Source organism: Ursus arctos, unplaced genomic scaffold, assembly GCF_023065955.2.
Source record: "Ursus arctos isolate Adak ecotype North America unplaced genomic scaffold, UrsArc2.0 scaffold_2, whole genome shotgun sequence".
In the NCBI taxonomy this organism is placed as follows: Eukaryota; Metazoa; Chordata; class Mammalia; order Carnivora; family Ursidae; genus Ursus; species Ursus arctos.
Window position 1 is genome coordinate 1,269,165 of NW_026622874.1, and position 21,031 is coordinate 1,290,195.

Below are 21,031 nucleotides of genomic sequence, written 5' to 3' on the forward strand. Positions count from 1 at the left end.
AGCCATCTGTTCCCCTGGAGGTGAATGAAAGTCTCCCTCCCCCCGAGATTACCCTACTTTTTACTCTATAAAGGAAGCGGGGCTAGGCGATTCATTGTCACCGTCCTCCTCTTTATCCTCCTCCCCCTTCCCATCATCATCAACAAGAAAACACCGAGAGGAAACCTTCAGAAGCAACACGGCGGCCGTTTCCACACGTGTGACACGAGGTCTCGCGAGAGCAGCAGCGCGTTCCTCACGTTCGCATTTACAACTAGGATCGCACTGAAGCGGAGAACGTTGCGCTTCACCAAACCGCGATTTTTCCAGTTTTACTGAGAAATAATTGACATACACCCTTGTATACATTTAAGATGTAGAGCATGATTTGTGTAGATGGTCAACGGATTACAACAGGTTCAGCTGCCATCTGTCTTCTCATCCAGATGCAGTAAAAGGGAAAGAAAGAGGGGTAGTAAGGGGGGCACGCATTGCATGGAGCACTGGGTGTTAGACGCAAACAATGAATCACGGAACGCTACACCAAAAACTAAGGGTGTACCGTCTGGTGACTAACATATCCTAATAATAATTTTAAAAAAAAAGAAAGAAGAAAAGAATAAAGAAACAAAATTTTCTCCTGTGATGAGAGCTCTTAGGGTTTACTCTCTTAACTTTCCTGCATTCCATAGATACAATCATCATGCTGTACATTACACCCCCAGTACTTACGTGTCTTATAACTGGCAGTTTGTACTTTTTTGACCACCTTCCTTCAGTTGCCTGTCTCCCATTACCCACCTCTTGGTAACTGCAAGTCTTATTGATCTCTTATTCTATGAATTGGTTGTGAGTTAATTTTTTTTTGTATTCCACATATAAGTGAGATCATACAGTATTTGTCTTTCTCTGTTTGACTTATGTCACTTAGTATAATGCCCTCAGGGGTCCATCCATGTTGTCACAAATAGTAGGATTCCCCTTTTTATGGCTGAATAATATTCCATTGTGTGTACCCCAGCTTCTCTATCCAGTCATCAATCCATGAACACTTAGGTTGTTTCCATATCATGGCTATTGTAAATAATGCTTCTTGGAACATGAAAGGTACCGGTATCTTTTCAAATTAGTGTTGTAGTTACTTTTGGATATATTCTCAGAAGTAAAATTGTTAGGTCATACGGTTGTTTAGCTTTTAATTTTTGGAGAATTCTGTATACTGTTTTCCATAGGGGCTGCACTAATATACAAGCCCACCAACAGTCCACAAGAGTTCCCTTTACTCCACAACCATGCCAGCATTTGTTATCACTCCTCTTTTTTTTTTTTTTTTTTAGGAGGAGGGCAGAGGAAGAGGGAAAGAGAGAATGTTGCAGGGCTTGATCTCACAACCTTGAGATCATGACCTGAGCCGAAATCAAGAGTCAGATGCTTAACTGACCGAGTCACCCAGGTGCCCCTCTCTTGTCTGTTTCATAATGGCCACTCTAACAGGCATGAAGTGATATCCCATTATGGTTTTAGTTTTCATTTCCCTGATAGGGATATTAATCATCTTTTCATGTACCTATTGGCCTTTCATGTATATTCTTCGGAGAAATGTTTAGTCAGGTCTTTTGCCCATTTTAAAATTGGGTTATTTTTAAATTTTACATATTTATTTATTTTGCTGTTAAGATGTTATGAGTTCTGTATGTATTTTGGATATTAATCCCTTACCAGATATATGGTTTGCAAATATTTTTTCCCCTTCCATATACTGTCTTTTCACTTTGTTGATGGTTTCCTTTGCTGTGCAGAAGATTTTCAGGATGATGCAGCCCCACCAGTTTATTTTTGATTTAGTTGCTTGTGCTTTGTGTTTCATATTCAAAACATTACCAGGATTCATGTCAAGGAGTTTTATTTCTGTTTTCTTCTAGGAGTTTCATGGTTTCAGATCTTACATTTAAGTCTTTAACCATTTTTAGTTAATTTATGTGAATGGTATAAAATAGAGTCTAGTTTCATTCTTTTACATGTGAATATCCAATTATCCCAGCACCACTAATTGTAAAGACAGTCTTTTTTTCATTGATTATCCTTGGCTCCCTTATCAAATATCAATTGAACATTTATGGTTGGATTTATTTCTTGGCTCTCAGTTCTGTTCCATTGGTGTATTTGTCTGCTTTTATGCAAGTACCATACTGTTTCGATAACTAGAGCTTTGTAGTATAGCTTGAAATCAGGAAGTGTGATACTTTCTTCTTTATTCTTTCTCAGGACTGCTTTGGCTATTTGGGGTCCTTTGTGGTTCCATATAAATTTCAGGAGCACTTATCTACTTCTGTAAAAAGTGCCACTGGAAACTTGACAGGGATTGCATTGAATCTATAGATGGTTTCTGGTAGTATTGACATTTTAACAATATTAATTCTTTCAATCCATGGACAACGGATACCTTTCCATTTATTTGTGTCTTCTTTGATTTCTTTCATCACTGCCTTGTAGTTTTCAGTGAAGAGAATTTTCATCTCCTTGGTTAAGTTTATCAAATGTTTTATTGTTTTCGATGCTTCTATAAATGGGATTGCTTTCTTTATTTCTTTTTCAGAGATTTTATTGTTAGTTTATAGAAACACTACTGATTTTTGTATGTTAACTTTGTATCCTACAACTTCACTGAATTTGCTGATTAGATCTAACAGTTTTTTGGTTGAGTCTTTAGACTTTTATGCATGACATCATGTCATCTCCCTATAAAGACAATTTTACTTCTTCCTTTCCAATTCTGACTGCCTTTTATTTCTTTTTCATTTCTGCTTTCTGTGGCTAGGAATTCCAGTACTGTGTTGGATAAGAATGGTGAGAGGGGATACCTTGTCTCCTTACTGATCTTAGAAGAATGGCTTTCATCCTTTCACCACTGAGTATGATGTTAGCTGTGGGATTGTCATGTATGCCCTTTATTATATTGAGATATGCTCCTTCTATGTCTAATTTGTTAAAGTTTTTATCATATATGGGTATGGAATTTTGCCAAATGCTTTTTTCTGTGTCTTTTGAGATGATCATATAATTTTTATCCTTCATTTAATTAATGTGGTGTATCATGCTGATTCATTTCATTCTATTAATGCAGTGTGTCACTTTGATTTGCACATGTTGAACCATCCTTGCATCCTAGGGATAAATCCCACATGACATGGTGAACAATCTCTCTAATGTGCTGCTGAGTTCAGTTTGCTAATATTTTATTGAGAATTTTTGCAACTATACTTATCAGGAACATTCGCCTGTAGCTTTCTTTACTAATAGTGTCTTTTTATGGTTTTGGTATCAGGATAATTTTAGCCTCATAAAATGAGTCAAACAGGATTTTTGAACCAAAATGATCAGACTTGGTTTTCGGTTTCAGTACATACTAGCTGCATAATCTTGAGTAAGTTGTTAAACTCCTATGTGCAATCTTTTTATTTGTAAAATGGAGCTAATAATAGTAATTACTTTGTGTGTGTGTCTGAGGATTTGTTGATATGCATATAAAGGGCTTAGCCCAGTGCTGTAAATATAGCAAATGCACTGTCAAAGTTACCTAATGATGTGTGGAAGTTAAAGGTGAATAAGTTTGGGTTGTTCATTAAAAAATATACTATATGATATTTAGAGCAGTTCAACAAAGAGATAAGCTGAGTTCTGGCAGAAGACAGCTCTAAAAAATGTCTTGGAAGAGTGCTTTTCATTTTGGAGATTTTTTTTGTTTTGTTTTGGAGTTTAAAATGCATGATTGAGTTGGCCTCTGATACGTACAACTGGTTGCTCAATCCATGGACTGGCTGAGTCAACATACAGCATGCTTTCAGGATGTTTGTTCAGTAGGAGGGCAAAAAAGGAAAACAATACTCATCCTCCAGTACTCAAAATTTTACCCAAAAGGTGATAACTCCCTGCACTGCCAGGCTGCATAAGTATAGACACATTGAGAGAGAAGTCCTGAGTCTAGATGGGTATAAAAAATGTGTAAAGAACTCCTAGAAGTGAGTAAGCAAACATCAAACAAGCCTATAGAAAATTGTCCCGGGTGAGATGCTTGAACAGGTATTCCACAAAGAGGCATATTTTAATGACCAGTAAACATATGAGAAAGTATTCATAATCAGTAGTCACCATGGAAATGAAAATCAAAAGCACAAAGAGATATGACTAAAAACCACCAGAAATACCAAAATTAAAAGACAGAAAAGCCATATTGGTGTGGATATGGAACAACCAAAACTCTCCTGCACGGTGGGAATGTAAGTTGGTCATAGTCCTTTGGAAAACTATTGGGTCGTATCTTCTAAAGTTGAACAGGCAGCTGCTGTACCAGCCAAGCATTCTCCCTCCGTGTATTCACCCAAGAGAGACGTAAAGCACCTTCACCAACAGACACGCGCAACAGAGCTCATAGTTACACTACTGCAGTAAGCCTACACCAGGGTTTCTGGACCTCAGTGCTACTGACATGTTGCATTGGATAATTCTTTGTTGTGGGAGGCCTTTCTGTGCTTTGTAGGACAGTTAGCAACATCTCCGCACTCTACCCGCTAAATTCCAATAGCAACCCCAGCCCACCCCATTATAAAACCGAACATGTGTCTGGACACTGCCAATGTCCTCTGGGGAGCAAAATCACCCCCAGTAGAAAACCATTTTCCTAAAATGTAAACAATCTAAATACCCATCAATGGTAGTATGAATAAATAGTGGGAGCATATTAATTCATTACAATATTACATATCAGTAAAAATAACTTAACAACAGGACGATACCACAAAGAACGTTCGGCCAAAGAACCTAGACAAAGTAGGGCTCATCCCTTAACATTCTCTCTCTGTAAAGTTCAAACACAAACTATGATTATAGAAATCAGAATAGTGATGAACTTTGGAATGAATAATAGCCTGAGAAAGGCATGAGATGGGCTTTTAGGATGCTAGTGACATTTTTTTATCTCACTGCCATTACATTCAATATACCAGAGGCAAAAGTTTAAAAGCTGTATAGATTAATGAGTTGTGCACTTTCTGTATATATATTATGTTTCGACATAAAAATGTATTCTCAAAACAGATTTTGTATTAGTTTTTTATCAGGAGAGTTTTCTTTAAAAACATATTTAGTCTGATACATTGCCCCCAGTGGAAAACCTACAGGCATCTTTTTTTACTGAAATATAAATTGCTTTTTCCACTCTCTAAAATAGCATTTTCCCTTTTTCGCTGAATGTGGTCTCAATCTTAGGTCCCTTTGCTCTGCTCCTTATCACCAAACCACCTAAACAAACCATTACAGGGATTTGGAGCATCATGGCATTCTGTTAGACTGGACCCACTCTATGCTTTTCTCTTCTGGAGTACTGCACACTATGTATTTCTCAAGTTAAAAATTGTTTATTGAGAATTTTCCACTTTTTCAGATAAGTAGCAGCTTTCCAGGTCGACAGTACACTAAAATTTAAGCGATAAATTCTACCTCAGTTAAGTCTGGCAATGGATGAATTGCATTTGACTTTCTGGGACTTCACATGAATCTGTTTACTTAGGACATAATCCTCATATTTTGGTCCATCTATACGTAGTTAGGTACAGATGTTGTGCGATGTCAGACCCACTGAAAGCCTCATCTTCTCAAAAATATATTCTTCACACAGGATCATGCTCGAAAGTTATGGTATTTTTAAGCTATTATTTTCAGTTCTGAAAGCCCTTTGTAAAATGAATACTTTTCTTTAAAGAAACAATATATTTATTTGTCAGAGTTCATTAAAACAGTTAAAAATTAGTTAATTTATCAGTTAAGTGAAGAATGCAGCTCAAAGGAGGTAAATTATGGATTGCCTATGAGAGTGGAGAGAGGAGGACATGTACTTGAATGGGAAAGGTCATGTGGCAAGTTCAAAACCGGTCCTCAAATTCACTGACATTTTTTCCATCAAGAGGTGGGGTCTACCTCTCCACACCTTGACCGAGAGCTGGCCTTAGTAACTAAATTACACCAATAAAATGCAGGAGCAGTGTCTTCCCAGGCTGTGTGGTTCCAGGGCTAGGTCAGAAAAGGCCGTGTGGCTTCTACCTGGTCGTCTCAGGGCACTTGCTCAGGGGAAGCCCGCACCACGGATACGTGTGACTACGCCAGAGCACCAGACCGGAGAGGAGGCCGGCCCCGCACAGCTTCATCCACACGACAGCCAGCAATGATTGCCCGCCACCAGGAAGAGCCATCGCGACACCAGCCCAGCCAGACCCTCAGATGACGGAAGCCAACGTCTGACAGAACCACGCAAGAGACCCCAAGAAGGCACAGTCTGACCCAACCCTCCCAGAATTATTGACCCACAACATCCCCCAGAAAATCAATGGTTGTTTTAAGTTCTTGCTTTGGGAGATAATTGGTTATACAGGAGCTGTAACAGGAATAGAAACAGTCATGCAGAGAGACAGCGAGATAGGAACACAAGCAGGGGGAGTGGGAGAGGAAGAAACAGGCTTCCTGCAGAGAAGGGAGCCCGATGCAGGATTCGATCCCAGGACCCTGAGATCACGCCCTGAGCCAAAGGCAGACGCTTAACGACTGAGCCACCCAGGCCCCTCATGCGTTCCTTCTAAAGACAGCGGCCCCATTCAGTGGAGCTCAAGAAGCACGTACTGAATTTCTACTATGTGTCAGGCAGGGTATCAGGACCTGGAGATTCCAAGGTCGTCGTACAGTTACAGTCTCTGCCAGGCAGGGGTGTGAGCGACACTGCGAACACTCAGAGTTGTACGTACCAGGAACAGAGGTGTACAAATCCAGACGTGCTTAGCCACTTCCTAGACACAGGGCACGGTGGCCAGGTGCAAATTCCAGTGTGAACACTACCGATTGCCGCAGTCTTGGACACATCCCTTCCCCTCCCTGAGCCTATTTTCTCCTTCCTTATTCCTCGCTGTGATACTCATTCCTCCCCAGAAAAGAAGGAACGGAGCTAACTGGTACATCGGCAAGCAGACGTACCAGCCCTTCCTCTTTCTTTTCCCTTTGCTTCTGGCTGCCTGCGGACGCCAGGCCTCTGCTCTTCTCCCTGCCGTCCGGCGGACGAGGTCTGCCCTCGGGTTCAGGGGAGGGACCGTTGGAAAACACGGGCCACGGATACCGGCGCGCAGCCCACCTGTGCCAGCACGGCCGTGCGCTTCCCTACCTTAGCCTGCCTGGGCTGCGATAACAGCGCGACAGAGAGCCGGTGCCTTATGAACAGCAGAAAGTTCCTTCTCACAGTTCTGGAAGCTGAGAGTCCCACCCCCGGTGTCGTCACAGCTCGGGCCTCGAGAGCCGCTTCCCGGTGCGCAGACAGCCGGCCCTTCGCGGCGTCCTCGCTGGGGGAGGGGCGCCCTCTGCGGCCTCTTTCGCAAGGGCACCCATCCCACTCGCGAGAGTTCCACTCTCACGCCCTCATCACGCCCCCAAAGACCCCGCATCCTAGTACCATCCCGCTGGGGATTCGGGCCGTTACCTGAATTCTGGGGAGACGCATTCGGTCTCGTTCAGCATGCCATGCTTCTTCCTTCTTCTCAGCTGGCTCAGCGTTTGGGCCGGGAACATGCACTGCGAACAGCATCTAGTATGTGGAGCCAGAAATCTGAGAACCCAACCGACATGATGCGGCGAGTCTTTTCAGCCGAGGCCAGGGCGCAGGAATCGAGGTGTGGCCTTCAGCGAGCGCGGCCCTGACCCTGGCCACGGGGAGGCTGTCCCGAGCCGGTGGGTGCTTCTGACACCCGCACACTCGTTTAGCTCGTAGCCGTCGGCACCGAGGCCTGGGGCGGCAGGCCCGAGGCGCAGCCACGCGGGGTTCCTCGTGTTGGTGGCTCGGGCCGTGTTGGCCCGCGGAGAGCTGCCGTGTCGGTAGGGCTGCACGCACCCGGGCTTTGGGAAACGGGGTAAAAGCCTGGCAAAGAAGGCAGCATGAGGCGGGCTGCTGGCCTCCGCAGCCCGGTCTTCAACTACAAGCAGTTGTAGCGGAGAGAAGGATCCAGCTTTGGGACGAAGAGGATCCCTTCACGTACAGGCCTTTTACACGATGTTGGGCAGCAGAAAAAAAGGGTCGCTGCGTGCAAACGTGAAGCCGCCCCCGGAATTATTCAGGCTCAGCCTCGCCGGAGACGTGAGCTCCGCGGCCCACGTTCGGCTCTGCTCTCGGGCAGGAGCAGACGAACCGAGAGCCTGGAAGGTGTGCTCTTCCCGCCCAGGCTGGAGGGGCTGCAGGGGGACCTCGAGGGGGCGGGATGAGCTCCGAGGCAGCGGCGGCCTGGGCCCCGTCAGCCGCTACCTGCGCTCAGAGGCGCCTGCACGTGTGAGACGAACCAACAGACGATGACCGCGGCAAGCTGAGCTGCGAACACCCAGCCGCGGTTCTGAGAAGACGACGGTGGGCGGTCCGGCTCCTGCACGACAGGTGGCCCGGCGTCCAGGCCGGAAGTCGGCCCTCGTTCGCCTCCCACGCCGCCAACCACCCGCAGGCGCTGCGGAGCGACCGTCCGCCTGAGCGGGCTGGAGGAGGAGACCCCGTCCCACAGGAGGCGGGTCTCAGGGGCTCCCGCGGGGCCTGAGGCCGACGGCGGCGCCCGACCGAGCCCACTCGGGTCACCGCGCCCCGCGGACCGAGGGCCTCCCGGAGGGCGTGCTGGCTCGTAGGCAGTGCCCGAGAGAGGACCAGGGCACTTTGGTCACCGCACATGGCTCGACTTGGGTCAAGGTAAGGCCTCCGCTGCCACTCTGTCTGAAGAAGAAACTGGGACGCCGTCAAGGCTCCTGCGGAACCCGGTGCCGGGCGAACGCTGCGTCCCTATTAACCTCCTGCTGGGCAAGTCCTCCCCAGAGAGCTCGCTTCTCTGTTTACTGTCAGGGCTCGCTTATTTGTTAGAGAGAGAGAGAGAGAGAGAGAGAGCGCGAGCAGGGGGGCGCAGGGGGAGCGGCACGAGCGGACTCCGCCCTCATGTTGGGTAAGCGGCTGCGATTCCCGCCGGGGAGCCCCTGGCAGAGGTCGGCGAGCGCGGCTGCAGGACAGCGTTTGCTGTCCGACGAAACAGGAGGGTCGCAGCCTGCAGAGCCCCTGCCCTGACCTCTTCTGGCCTTGAACACCGCGGCCCGTCTTGGGGCGTGGGCCGATGAGGCCGCGAGGCAAGGCAAAGACAATGCACCAGGGCTTGTGGCCTTGTCACGTCATTGAGCCGCCCCGAGCGGCTGCTTCCGCTTTATCGTGTGAACTCCTGTCATGTCACACTTTCTGTTGCCCAAACATATTCCTAACTGATAACACTCCTAAAGAGCGGGTCTTTTGGTTTTCGGTTTAGCTGCCTTTCTCCATGTCTGTGTGTGTGCGCACGTGTGTATGCACGTGTGTGTGTGTGTGTGTGTGTGTGTATGTCGTGGGAAGACTTACAGCTCTGTCTTATTCTTTCTTCACAGAAACGACACGACATTTATGAGATGCCTTCCATATAAGAGTTTTCCCAAGGATCAAAATGATCTCTAGAAATCATCAACTCCATCTTTCTATCTATGTTGCCTACGTTCCTAAGGAAATATCCTCTTCAAACAGTTTTCCATCATCTCAAAACCATATATATGACCAGAGGATTTTTCTCACTATGTAAGCAGCATCTTACTTAATTATATTTCTCCTTTGTCCTCAGTGAATAAAGCGAACAGACATCCCACCTCCCTTAAGTGAAAACTGATCTCTCCTCAGTGAGAATTAAACATTTTCAATAATTGGAAAGACCTAGGCCACTGCAGAACAGTAGTTAGCTAATTATCTAGACCAGAAGTATAAAACCCATATGTCTATAAAGGGATAGGGAGATAAAGTAAAAGAGTAAGTGTGCTTGGCATCAAATAATAATAAGTAGGTGGAGACTATGACCCAACTGAAAATCAGACAGCCACTTAGTATCATCTGGAAATAAAAGTCCAGCATTGCCCAATACTTCCCTTTTTTTCAAAAGGATACACACCTAGATTTAGGTGAAAATCTCCTGATTTTCAAATGTTGATACTGAGAAACTAAAAAATGACCCCTGTTGAGAAGCAGACCACAGTGCTCCCAGATCATATTGCTGAAAACAAGACGCATAAAATAAGTTACTCCACGATCACATGCAGAACAAGACATAGATACGACCACTCCGTGACACAAGACCACTCAGTGACGCAAGACCACTCCGTGACACAAGAGTGACTAGTCATCCTCCTTTGCTGACGAACATCACCTGTCTCAGTGGGTCCTGCTTCTTCAGCAATTATACCTCTAGACTCATGTTAGTGCTCCTGCCTCCTAGGTAGGAATTATTAAGATCCTCAGGGTCTCAGTCGACCTAGCTTCTTGGTAGTCCAAAGTCCAAAGCTGGTCTGTGCTTCCCAGTCCCCCCCAAGAATTTTCCAGACTCTGAAAGAAGACCCTCTCAACAACCCTTTCCCCAGACACTCCTGAGGTTTCCCCAGAGCAAATCACACTTGCTGTAACTAGATAGATAGATGATAGATAGATAGATCAAACTGAATACAGTGAAAGGAAGCCAAAAATGAAGAATAGATCTATAAAATGTAAATATAAAAATGAAAATTAAAAAAAGACTTCAAAAAAGAGTTGCTAAAATAAGAAACTAGATGACGACATGGCAAAAGGATGGCAGTCTATAACCAGGAAGCAGGCTCTCACCAGGCACCGACTGTACCTATACCTTGATCTTGGACTGCCCAGCCTCCAGAATTGGGAAGGGAGAAGTGAAGAATTGGCGGAATTGGGAGAAATAAATTTCTGTCATTTATAAGCCACCTTATCTATGATATTTTTGTTATACCAGCCTGAACCGACTGCAACCATGTTAATATTTCCCCCCTCCCCCAATTAATATAAAGATTCAGTGCAATCCTAATCAATATTCCAGCAGGCTTTTTTGTAGAAATTGAGCTGATTCTAAAATTCATATGGAGATGCAAAAGACCTATTTATTTCTCTACAATAAGTAAAGTTACAACTACCAAGATAGATCTCAAAATAATTATGCTGAATGAAAGAAGGCAAAAAAGAATGCATACTGCATGATTGCATTTATAGAAGGTTCTAGAAAATGCAAAGTAATCTATGTAACAGAAAGCAGATCAGTTGTTGCCTGGAAAGTAGGGAGGAGTGAAGGACCAGGGACAGCGGCATAAGCAAACTTTTAAATCATTTAGTCTGAGTGCAGGGTAAAGCTGCCTCACCGAGGGCTAGAAGAACTGCATTGCAAGTCAGCGTGCCACATCACGGCATGACACAGGATTTACATCACAGAAGCCCGGGGAGTTCTTCAGGTGCACAGAACAGAGCCAGCACTCCGGCACGGAGCCACAGCCACATGCAAACACCAGCCCAAACGCACAGTGTTTTTTATCTGAATAGACGGCTCAGGATGTAAACATCGGAAAGTAATGAGTCAGGCTCCCAAACATATGCTTCATTCCGAAGCCAAGCAAATTGCCACAGTAAGAGCATGGCTTCGGGGCACAGTACCTGGGCACCTGGGTGAGAGGCCCGCCTGAGGCAGTCGACAGGAACAAGCTGAGTGTTTTCTCGCTCTTCTCACCCTTGGGGGCTACCCAGTTACAGCTTTGTGGGGCCTGGAAGTCTGGTTGCTGTGACCCCGGCTCCCTCTAGAAATAGGCTGCACTCTCTCGGTTTAAATTGTCACAACTTTGCCGCTACCACTCCTTCTGAGCAGAAGGTGGCGGATGGCACGAAAGGGATCCATTACACGGACGTACCGGACAGTCCACGGCCTCCCACGACCCGGGCATCCCGGCAGTGGGACTAGTGGTACATGGGGAAGGACCCTGGGCCATCAGCCATGCTGCTCACGGGTGGCCTAGAACCCAGTGTCCTGGGGAGCTGGACCTGAGGGGCAGTGGTCCCCAAATCTCTGGGCCCACCCACAGCTTTTTCAGAAGAGATCGAGGCAGGTTGTTTTGTTCCAAACCAGGTGAAAGCATGAAAAAAGGAGAGGAATAGGCACATCTGGACACTGCTGATCAACTTCGTTTGGGATGTCTGCTCAGCCTACCGTGAGGCACGCAGGGGCTGTCAGCCGGCGCACACCGACTTGCCTGTTCGTGGTCCTCTAGTACCTACAGCAGGGACTGATCTCCCCAAAGCTGGCCCGGCGAGTGACTGGATCACATCTTGGCTTTCTGTCTCTTCCGGAGCTCATAAACCTAAGACAGGTCATGGTGTGTGAGTGCGTGTGTGTGGTTTCCCCCATGGCCTCTGATGTAGCCATGGCTGCTTTGCCATTTGATTAACTACATACCCTGAAATCGGATATATTGAAAAGAGGAAAAGACTCCTAATCATCTTTCACCTTTGAAGTGATTTTTATGTATTACAACTCTAGATGCCAGAGGGGCTAGAATGAGTAATGGGGAAATTTTCATGAAAAATGTAATTATCTTAGAGTTTTTATGGATAGATAGAGGATAAGTGGCCATATAGATAGATGAATAGACATATATGGTAAAAATGACAGATATTATAGAGAGATAGAATATAGATAGTATTATACATTAGACAGTAATATTAACCAAAAGTATGGTTTTATATACATACATACATGCACAAATGAACACAATCACAGGAAATAGAAAAGGTATTTAAGAAATACAATATCATCTAAAAGTTGTCCCTTTGGTAAGAGGGAAATGGAAAAGTACAGCTCTTTTTTCTTGTCCTTGCTGTGCCCTTGAGGAAATGACAATGAATTCCTCCCCCCACCGCTTCCCTGTGGTATAATGAACTGCCTTCAGTTTCTGTGACATAGATTTTTATCTTTGTGAGATCCTCCAACCCAATAATGTTATCTTTCACTTCACAGAGCTAATAGGAGTTATTACTGCAGCCCAACACAACTCCACCTCTCTCTGTGTAATACTTGTATCCCTAAAGAGTAGCATGTCAGTTGTGAATATTTAATGAATTGGATCATATTTTTGAATGTATAAGAGGATCTTGCCTCTTCAGGTAATCAATTATGAGTCTTTTGGTAAAATGTATAATCAATAATTGACTTATTATTGTTTAAATCTATGTATGTTTAAATTATTATTGTTTAAATCAATTTATAAATCTTTCCAATGTAAAAGGTACTCTTGCAAATCTGAATCCCAATAATGATTTTACAAGATCAGAATGAACAGAGGAAGTCACCGAGAGTGTAAGGTGACTCTGGGCTCTAATGTGGCTAGCAAGGATTTCTAACATCTTGTTTGACCTATTCCTTAATACCAGGGCAGGTAGGAGAGTTATTCAGTGCCCCAAACAGAATCAATGGCCATGCAGAATTAAAGTTTTAGAGAATGCTTTTAACAATAGGTCCTATAATAAAATTCCCACTGGAGTGACAGCCGCTAGCTTTTGAACTCCTTGAGCTCAGAGGGTATGCCTGCCCATGTTCATACTTCATTTTTCAGCCTGGTGCTTTGAATTTAAAGGGTGCTCGGTATATGTATTTTTAACTTATTTTAATACACATAAATATGATTCATGTTTTCAGTAAGTGGGAAAGGACTATCAGAGCAACACATGTGGTTCTTTGAGAGTAGAAACTTCTCTCATTCCACATCCTAAATTCACACTTGGTGAGAAAGAGCCTGTACAAAACAAAGAGGAGAAGGTTTTTACATTTATTTGAGATAATCTGAATATTTGGAATTTGAATATCTTGTCTGACTTCAAGTGAATCTAGAAAGGGCAAAGGAAAGGAATACAGTACGTAGAAGAGAATCAACCAACAGGCAGTAAGTGAGTTTCATGTAATCACTGGCATATACTCAAAAAATATTTTTAAAAATCTGAATTGGGCCCAGAGTGGTTTTTCTTCTGTCATTTACACTGAAATTTAAACTTTTATGTGTAACTGAAGATGGGATATTTTAGGGCGAATTCAATTTCCTAAACTGAAATCATTCTGCAAAATGGAGAAAAGTATGTTGCACATCAAAGAAGATAAACTTGGGAATAAGGCTGAGGTTACAGCCTGAGATGCCTAACTCAGAGGCGTACTCTCCTCTAATTGCTGCTCTGCCCTGTGTCTCCTACATCCCATCCCTACACTGACTCTAGACTTCCAACATAGCCAGCTCTTCCCAGTGGCCCGTTCTGAGAATAATGAACTTTTGCCAAGGTTTTGATCTTGTTAGGCCAGATCTAACCTTATCTGCACGACATATCATGAATGCACAATGAAAAAATTAGATATTTAAACTATCTTAGTCTATTCTCAACATGGCACTCTGTTAAACTCGATGATCCTTTTGTTTGAACACCCTCAATGGCTCCCTACTGCAGAAAAGGAAATGGGAAAGCCTTTCTGGTGGCCTTCATGTGCCTATCTCTGTGTTCCCACCCTTCCCTCCCTCCACACTGTCTGCTCTGCTCTAGTCCTACCAGCATCCTTAAACAGTCTTCCACCAGCCAGCTGCTCTCTTGGAATCTTTGTCATCTTCTCAATGACCACTCCATTTTAAAATGTAACCACCCTGAACCACACCCTGTGCGGATCCCCATTATCTTGCTCTATTTCTTTTCTCCAGTTTATTTACACTTTTGAATATACTTTACAATTTATTTATTCATTATTGTGTTTATTGCTTATTTTCTATTCTTTACCCATTAGAATGTGAGTGATACAAGAGGAGGGATTTTTGTCAATTTAAAAAATTGATGTATTCCCAAATGCTTAGAACAGTGTCTAACCTTTAGTTAGAAGTTATTTGATAAATATTTATAGATAAATGAAGGGGGGAATATGTATAGCATTCATTTATTAAGTAGTGTCATAAAAATAATACAAAACTCAAATTTAATTATATATAATTCTCTAGCCTTTGGGTCATATGTCTATAAACAGACGTTCCACTGAGATGGAGAGGAAAGAGGCTTGGGAATCACCTAGAACTATGTTCAAATTACAGTTCTGCCCCTTTCTACTTTTTCCATAGGGAAAAGTTTTGTTTTTGTTTTTGTTCTTGTTTTTGTTTTGTTTGTTTTGCCAGGCATGGAGCTGAACATGCGGCTTGAACTCATGACCCTAAAATCAAGACCTGAGCTGAGATCAAGAGTTGGACACTTACCTGAATGAGCCACCCAGGTGCCCCTCCATAGGGAAGAGTTAAGTAAATTTCTGTGGGCTTTAGTTATCCCCATTGTGAAATGGCAGTGATGTAGATATTCAATGAGCAAGAAGCACAGCTCCTGGTGCAATGGGCACATGATAAATATGAGTGTCTTCATTTCTTCTTCCTTTAATCCCTCAGCAGTTCCCACATGGTATGAGGCAAAGAGGAAAGTCAAAGGCACCTGCGGAGATCCATAGTGGGTCCCCAAACCTCTCTACACAGGAAATTGTGCAGAGATTGGGGAAAAGGTGAAGAAGCAGGTATCAAGCCTCTTCTAGCCCTTTTTCACTTGAAGGCCTGGCCAGTGGGGATGGAGGATGAGGACAGAGAGGAGCACACCTTACCCATGACTGTGGTGGAAGAAGTTACAGACCAAACGTGAACAAGATGGTGGTGGAAAAGCCTGGCCACTCAGAGCCATAGAAACCTGACCAAACATCATCGAAGCAAAAACAGCCTGAACCCAGAGTCAGAGACCAAAGCCTAAGTCAAAGGATTAAAGAGGAAAAGGGGTCAAGAATAAGAAGGCTGAAAGCGGCTAGAAGAAAATGGACTCAGTGAAAGTCTTTACAAGTGGTCATATCCTGCAGCTGCTTTGAGAGGGCCAAATGGATAAGATGATTCTGGAAGGTGAGTGGCCCAAGGTTGTTAAGAAGTCCTGCACGTAATACACAGTATCTCCCACAGCCATGCCAGGCCCTTCTCTGACAGTCTGGGGACTTTTGTCTTCACTGATACTGTACTGACATTTCTAAAGAAGACTTTCAGCCTGGAGAAATTAGAAAAAAGGCAGGATAGGGAAATATTAATTTTCTTCCTCAAATCCGAGACTATTACTTGATACTCTGAAGTCAGAAAGAAAATTAAAATGAAAATATGTTTGAAAAAAATACAATAAATTGTAATCAATGCTCATGGACATAATGAACAATCAAGAGCAAGTCAGTGAAGGAGTGTTTATTGAGTAATGCCCCCAACATGTACAGCCATGCCCCACGGCTCGCATGCAAAAGCACTTCCAGCTTTGGCCTCTCATGTTGACTCCCACGTTAGGAGTGATTTTGGTTGAGAAATCCTCTCAATAAAATCAGTGGGATGTGTGGAGTGTTACTGGTTTTTGTAATCTTGAATATGATATCTTTTATACTTAGTAAATAGCTAACCTGTTAAATTCTATAAAATTCATTAACAAAATAATGAACTCTCTACTACTAGTGGTAGTAAAACCAGGTGCCAGCCAGAGAGCTGAAAAGTAAGCTCACAAAGCACCAACATCCTTTCCTGAGGCTACGGTGTCTAGAGTCCGCCTCTCACTCAGCAGGGTCAGAAACTTGACTTTATAGAACCATCTGGTAATGACTGATTTCAACTAAAGAAATTCACAAAACAGGCAAATTGAGATTTTCAGATTCATGAAGAATCATTTTTTGACATTAGCCACATACATTTAATAGCGAACAATCTAGAATACCCTTATGTATCCCTTTTGGATTTAGGAAGAATCTTCATGATTATCGCAGTAAACGATCCCCAAACAATGTTCTGTGAAACATTGGTTCCTCAGGACGTTCATAATTTTCTTGAGGGAAAAATTCAGGGTCAAATAAGTTTAGGAAATTCTAGGATAGATAATGTTACACATGCTTCTTTTTTACAGGACTTCCTGGTCTTTCATGTCTAAAATTCTATATGAATCACAAAGAGAATCTCAAATAGTATGAAGTTCCCATATACCCTCTTAACGTCCCCCTGCCTTGGTTTCTATTATTAGCATCATGCATTGGTGGTGTACATTTGTTAAAATTGATGAACCCATATTGACACATTATTTTTAGCTGAAGTTTATAGTTTGCCTTACATTTCACTCTTTGGGTTGTACATACTGAGTTTTGACAAATGTACGATGACCTGAATCCACCATCGCAGTATCATACAGAAAAGTTTCACTGTCTTAAAAATCTCCAGTGTTCTACTAATTCATCCCTCCTCCCTCTCCCCAAACCCTTGGCAACTACTGATCTTTTTACTCCATAGATTTACCTCCATAGTTTTGCCTTTTCCAGAATATCACACAGTTGGAATCATACAGGATGTTCTTTTCCAGATTGACTTCTTTTCCTTAGTAATATGTGTTTAAGGTTCATTTAGGTCTCTCATGGTTTCATAGCTCATGCCCTTTCATCTCTGAATAACGGTCCATTGTATGGATGCACCATGCTTTGTTCATCCATTCATCTACTGAAGGACATCTTGGTGGCTTCCAAGTTTTGGCAACGTTGAATAAGGCTGCTATAAACATTACGTGCAGGTTTTCGTGGACATAAGTTTTTAATGCATTTGCATAAATACCTAGGGGAGCAATTGTTGGTTCATATTTTTGTAAGAAGCTGTCAAACGGTTTTCCAAAGTGGCTGCTCCATTTTGCATTCCCACCAGCAATGAACGGGCTGTTGCTTCACACGCTCATCAGCGTCTGGTACTGCCAGTGTTTTGGATTTTAGCCATTCTACCAGGTGTGTAGTGGTATATTTCTGTTGTTTGAATTTGTAATTTCCTAATGACATGTGATGTGCAATAAGCATAAAGATAAAATAAGCATCATTTCATATGCTCACTTGCCATCTCTATATCTTATTTGGTGAGATGTCCAGATACCTGGCTTATTTTTTAATTGGTTTGCTTTTTCTCTTACTGTTGAGTTGTGAGCGTTATTTGTGTATTTTGGATACTCATCCTTTATCACATGTGCTCTGCAAGTACTTTCTCCCAGTCTGTGGCTTGTTTCATTCTCTGAACAGAGTAGTGTTTTTCAGGGCAGAAGTTTTTCATTTCAATGAAATCCATTATAATTTTTTTTAGTGGACTGTGCTTTCACTGTTTTATCTAAAAAGTCATTGCCAAACCCAAGTTCACTTCGATTTTCTCCTATGTCATCTTCCAGGACTTTTAACATTTTGTGTTTTAAATTGAAGTCTATGATCCATTTTGAGTTAATTTTTGTGAAAGGTGCAAGGTCTGTGTCTAGATTCTTCTTTTCCCTTTTTTTTTTTTGCATGCAGATGTCTAGTTCTCTAACAGACTGAGCACTGTTCTGTTCTAGGACTTTCATTTTGAAGGAGACAATCGGGAAAATGCTGACTTAATCTGTTTCAATTGCACAAGTGAAGAAATTGAAACTCAGAGAAGTGAATTATTTTTTTCAAGGTCACACAACTCACACTAGCTCAATTAAGACTAAACACTGGGGTGCCGGGGCTCAGTCAGTTGGGTGCCTGACTCGTGATTTCAGCTCAGGTCATGATCTCAGGGTCGTGAGACGGAGATCTCCTTTGGGCTCTGTGCTCAGTGTAGAGTCTGCTTGACCCTCTCCCTCTGCCTCTTCCCTTGCTCACACATGCTCTCTCTCTTTCACTCTCTTTCTCTCTCAAATAAACAAATAAATAAATAAATATTACAGAAAAAGACTAAACACTGACTTAAAAAATAGAATTTCAATTTTAATTTCCAGTGACACATATCATTTCACTGACCAATGTAGTTGTATCTGTTGCCTCATTCCTTTCAAGCTGAAAGGTCTCCCCATACAGATTAAATAATCAGAGGGTTGTTTGGTGAAACAGATCAGACATTTCATCTAGGTGGTGTGTAATCTGGATATTTTTTTCTTATTTTACTTTGTAGTCTTCTAGGACATAAATTTTCGTATCTCTCAGAGATGGTGTCTTTTTCCTTAGTCACTATATATATTAATCTATAATTAATTAATTAGCCACTATATTCATATAATTAATATAATATATAAAGAAAAAATATATAGAAAATTAAACATGTAAGAATTGTATATATATATATGATATACATATTCGTTAATTTTCTTTGTCCTTGATCATACATACCATAATACTTAGGTATTGGTATTACTTGAGGCATAGCATTAATAGGTATACAATTTACGTTACATTAGTCACTGTTAATGCTGGGAAATTCAACATTCAGTTTGATGCATTTTTACTGAGCTCTTTGAGTCTTGGATCTCTTCTACAGTCCTAAGAAGGGTGGAGATTTCAGAAACACCTGAGGGTTTTATTTGTTTTGTTTTGTTGATAGAGGATTCGGAGATTCTCCAATATCTCTACTAAGCTTTTGAAAGATTTCAAAATCTTATCTCTTGTATTTAGTTACTATAAGAGACTTAATTTGTTTCATTTATGTTGACTTTTCTGACATTGTACCTAAATTCTAGAAGTTAGGACTCCTTTGGTCTGATGATCCCTAGAGATGGTCAAGAGAAGGGAATCAGCCTTCCTTTGGCTCTAACCATTGCCCCCAAATATATATTTTAATAAGGTCTGTGAATGCAGTATCTCCAATATTCAATTAAGGGTGAGTTTATTTTTATAGGCAGCAGGTAATGCAAAACATTCTAAAACTGTTCTTCCTTTTCTCCATTCCTTTTTAGATGTTCGAATAGGTCACTCGAGAATTATGACTGGCTACTTCAGGTGAGTACATTACCCTTGGATGGAAGGAATTCACCCATGTCATCTCTAGATAAAGTAAATCAGTTTTACAGAGTAAGACCTTGTTGCCACTCAGAGCATAGCATTGAATTACTGTCTCTGCTGGACATCACCTGAGGGGGCTAATTACTTTTTCCAAAACCCAATTCTCTTACAGATTGCAAAGTGTTTTACTTCAGCAGTTAGATGTTTTGAATTGTGGGTGTAAAAACTCCCATGATCTATAAGAAACCTCTATAATATAGAGATAAAACCTGGGAAAGAAGATGATCTACAGAGAGATATAGAACAGAATGTGCCTGTTTACATGATTGACAATAATAAAAGTTCAGTGAAAAGAAATTAAAAACACCCAATTTTAAGACAGTGACATAACTATCCACTTAAACCAATCAAGAACTGGAGGAGTAAAAGAAAGGATGTTGAAAGCGTCAAGACAAAACCCTGCATATAGTTGATGTTCAATCAAAATTTGTTAAACTGAACTGACCTGAGTTACTTTGCAGTTGAATTATCTGATGAGACACTTGAGGACTAAGCCCTGTCTGTTTAAAGAGGTAGATGTATTTTATTTTATTTTATTTTTAAAGATTTTATTTATTTATTCGACAGAGATAGAGACAGCCTGTGAGAGAGGGAACACAAGCAGGGGGAGTGGGAGAGGAAGAAGCAGGCCCCCAGCGGAGGAGCCCGATGTGGGACTCGATCCCAGAACGCCGGGATCACGCCCTGAGCCGAAGGCAGACGCCTAATGACTGAGCCACCCAGGCGCCCCGGTAGATGTATTTTAGACACCAGAAATGTAGAAAACCAAGCTTATATTTTATTAATTTTGTTTTAATATTGACTTTTAAAATATTTTTATTATAAAAAATATTAAAACATACATAAAAGCAGAAGAGATTGTATAATAAACTCCCACATGAATCAACCAGCTTCAAAGATTATAAATACATTGTTCATCTTGTTACATCTATATTCCCCACCCACTACACCTTGCTGCTTATTATTTTTTTACAGCCTTATTGCAGTATAATTTATATAACATAAAATTTAGCCATCTACTGCACAATATAATTATTTTTACTAAATTTATAAGGTTGCACACCACTACACAAATCTAGTTTTAGAACATTTTTATCACCTCCCAAAAGTTCCCATGTGTTCACTTGGCGTCAATCCCACTTCCAACCTCAAATCTAGGTGACCACTGATTCAGCTTTCTGTCTCTGTAGATTTGCCTTTTCTGGACATTTTATATAAATGGAGTCTTATAATATGTAGAATAATGTTTTAGAGTTTCATCTATTTTATAACATGTA

At 42.2% G+C, this 21,031-nt stretch overlaps 1 protein-coding gene and 1 long non-coding RNA gene across 2 annotated transcripts in view; one reads left to right on the plus strand and one right to left on the minus strand.

Annotated features, from left to right (window-relative positions):
* Window positions 1–21,031, minus strand: part of RGS7 (regulator of G protein signaling 7) — a 580,289-nt gene that overhangs the window by 522,933 nt on the left and 36,325 nt on the right. The window lies entirely within an intron of this gene.
* On the plus strand, window positions 15,072–20,480 carry LOC130544243 (uncharacterized). The gene is made up of 3 exons (XR_008960389.1): window positions 15,072–15,819; window positions 19,649–19,691; window positions 20,322–20,480. It is a non-coding gene; the product is annotated as an uncharacterized LOC130544243 (long non-coding RNA).